At 33.7% G+C, this 3,726-nt stretch overlaps 1 pseudogene; it reads right to left on the minus strand.

The window, feature by feature from the left end:
• Positions 1-213: 213 nt before the first annotated feature.
• On the minus strand, positions 214-1,789 carry LOC120145387 (annotated as a pseudogene).
• Between the last annotated feature and the right edge of the window lie 1,937 nt (positions 1,790-3,726).

The following is a 3,726-nucleotide window of genomic DNA, read 5'->3' on the forward strand; positions in this document are numbered from 1 at the left end:
ATTAAATTACTCGATGCTTCGGCTACATTGGTTGCTTCTGTTTGCAGAAGCATACCCATTTCCTTCAATGAAAGAGGTAGTGCAGGATGCCGAATACTATGAGTTGCAGTTTCTCGAGTGAAGCACCGCCGATAGGTTCTCACTTCTCCCCACCTGTATGAGCAAATGTAAAATCAACATCTCGGGATCTTGGCCAGCTCCAACAGTTCTCAGTCAAAAGGCTTTGCAATCTGCAAGACCACGCCAGCCAAGTTTTGTATTACAGGACTGTCCATGTTTGGTTAACACACTACTATCCGCATTAGGCAACTCCTTAGATAAACCACCGGTATCTAAATAATCAATGCCGGTCCAATCGGGATCCTCTTCAACGTTCTGTTTTTGTTCACCACTCAGTACAACACCATCCTTCTTCTCTTTACTGTTTTCGTGGTCTTTAGGAGTTTGATCTTGACTAGATTTAAGATCCTTAGTCTCACATATGCAGCTATCTGATGAAACTCGCCCCTACTGGGTTTCACCTCTTTTGGTTCCCCCATGAAGCCGATCTGATAAGTTCGAACCTTAGAAGCAAACTCGTCCCATGTCATATTGTTTCGATCCAAGAACAGTTTATGCATTTTCTTGGCGTTTGGTCGAATTGTTGATCTGTGCCCAAAGTATCTCCTGTGATAGATAAAATTTTGGTCGAATGTGTTATCGATATGATTTACTTACAAAAACAAGCTAAATACAATGTAAAGGAGCTCCATACCTTCGACCGGTTAACATTCTTGCCATGTTTCCATTATTGTTTGTGACGAAAACATTGTTTTCATCACAGACAATATAATCCAGTGCGACCATACCACCCGAAAAAGCTGCAAATGGTGCCAGCTCCTCCTTGGTGGCTACTGGCTATAGTCTCTTTTGAATGGAAGTTAGGGAAGAGTGCTTTCAAAGGGGCCAGTGTCTTCACCTGATGCCACGTAAATGCGAACATCACTGCCGAAACCCAATGCTCTTAGCATTAGACCAATTTCCTTTGGAGTCAGCGGGCATCTTCCATGCCTTCTCACCTTTTCAGGGTTACTCACCTGCAGTTCGTACCAAAATAAACATATTTGATTGCGCCGAGTTCCCCCTTTCCTTTTCTCCTCCCCCGTAATAACATCCGGAAAATGCGAGCATATCGGGTTCAAACCTATGGCAAACGATATGTGCAGTCATTGTAACAGCCAAATATCTTTCAAGTACTGTAATACCTAAAGACAATATGATTAACAACAGAGTGCTCTCTACCTCAAGTGCAAGGCAATAAAACGCTTGGCTTTCATCCTCGTCCTTTCAATCAAGATTTTACATTTCAAGAATGGGATATGTGAATCTCAGAGCATGGTAGTTCACCCTGCATCTGAGCTTTTGTAAATCAGTTTCCAACCTATTTGAAAACCTATAATCAAACTTTGTAAGCTCAACTACCCGCAACAGAAAAGAAAACATGGTTAAAAACCAGTTTTGAAAACATGCTTGTGTCAAAACAGTATGTAACATTAATACTTCAGGACGTAAAACTAAAACAATTGCAATGATACACAAAAGGTTTTTATTCTGTTCTGTTTTCAGCCAAAATATATTGCTTACATGTCTGTTATTCAGAACACGTAGAACACGAGCCTGGTAGCATTTTGAATTGCACTTCCTCGGAACACGCATGCTACGAGGAACCCAAGCTTTACCTACATTTAGTGGTAATTCTTTGATGATTTCAACCTCTCTCGAGAGATGAAATGAACAAGTCAACATTAAATATTTCAATTTAGACTGTCGTTAATTTTTTCACAGAAAACTATTTATGTTGTCAACTATATATAAAGTATTGAGATTGGTTCTACCATTAAAGATGTTCAACCCCCAAAAGATGTAGGTTTGATTTCCCTTGTTCCACCTTATTTTCCTTTTTTTTTTTCTTCAATCCATTTTATTAGACATCTTACCCCTTTTATCTGCAAATAAAACTTATAAGTTTCAAGGGTCAAATATATTATTATACAATTTTTCTTAATTATCACATTAACATAATAATTAAGAGTTAACAGTTGATGAATTGATTGGAACTATTTTAATAGTTTAGTAATATCTGATTGATAACATTCTTAATTCAATGATCAAAATGGAACTACCCCTATAGTTAAGTGACAACCGAGCAGTTTACTCAAACTTTAAGGGCTAGGATGATATTTTTGAAAGTTTCAAGGCTAAAATTATCATTAGGCCAAAAACATATTCCCCCCCCCCCCCACCCCGAAGCATTGGAACAAAAACATAAATACTCAAAAGGGGGCATTAACGTAATCTAACTGATCACCGTTATAACAGCAGGAGCACGTTCAGCGTTCGTGCAAGTGCAACAGCTTCATCTCTCATTCCGATTCTCGACTCCCCATTTTCAATTAAAATAAAACCCTCTTTATTTGAATTAAAATGAAAAGCGATCATCGTCCTTTTGATTTCCAGCATTCTTTTTTAAATGAATTATGCTGCTGATTGGCTTCGAATTGAGAGGAAGTGTAGTGGCCGATGAACATTACAGATTATCTGCTGGGCTATTCGCCTCCTATTTGGGCGACTTTGATTGCCGGAATTTTTGTAGTCATAACTATCGTAACCGGTTTTCGCCCGGGCACGAATTTTTTTTACTTGGTGGGAAAAGTGATGTGAATAAATGGTTTTTAAAATAATTTGGGAGTCGCCATCGGCCTTTTGGGTCAGGTAGGTCGAATACCTAAAAATTATCTTTTAAAAGAGTTTTTAAGAAAACATCAGTTAAAAGATGAACTGATCTGCGTTTATAACCAAAAATTCGTTCTTTTTAATAATAAAAAGGGATTCGTAGTCGGTTACGGGAAGGATTAGCACCCCTACAACGCCCAAAATTGGTACTTTTTAATTATAAATTGTCTCTATTATTGGAAATTTAAAAATTCAAAGATATATTTAATTTATAATCTTGTTATTTCAAATTTATTTTTAAGAAAATCTATTAATTTATATATATAAATAAAATATTTATTTATTTAGAAATATCAGAAAAGGGCTTCTAGGTGTTTTAAGACAGCTCTTTTCTTTGATATTAAAAAAAATAAATATAAAAATATTTTTATAAAAATGATAATGATAAATAGATTAATATATAATTTATATATGTAAGATATAAAATAAATAAATAAATATTACTTAATATATATTTATATGAATTAAATAATAATACTTAACAATAATAATTAAATATATTTCAAATAAACAAAAATTACAATATAAATAAAGAGTGGCTAAAATAAATAATATTGAAATTATAGTAGCAAAATATAAAAATTAAAAAAAATGAAAATTGACTAAATTATAACATACTAAAATTAAATGATTTAATTCACAATTAATTATGTAATATTGTTAGGGCTAAGCATGTTATTTTGCCTATTATAAATTTAGTGACTAAAATAAAATTATCTTAAATTCGAATGCCAAATTAAAACATGCATTCGGGATTAAAATAAAACTAATTATAATTATAGGACTAAATCTGTTATTTTACCTAATATATATTATTCTATGTAAAGGACTAAATTATAATAAAGTAAAATTAAGAAACTAATTTAAAACATTTGAAGTTTTATTTCAGTGACTAAATCGTAAGGATTACAAACTATAGTGACTACGGAATTGGTTTACCCATGATGGAAATTA

Source organism: Hibiscus syriacus, unplaced genomic scaffold (genome assembly GCF_006381635.1).
Source record: "Hibiscus syriacus cultivar Baekdansim isolate YM2019G1 unplaced genomic scaffold, ASM638163v2 tig00110893_pilon, whole genome shotgun sequence".
Classification (NCBI taxonomy): Eukaryota; Viridiplantae; Streptophyta; class Magnoliopsida; order Malvales; family Malvaceae; genus Hibiscus; species Hibiscus syriacus.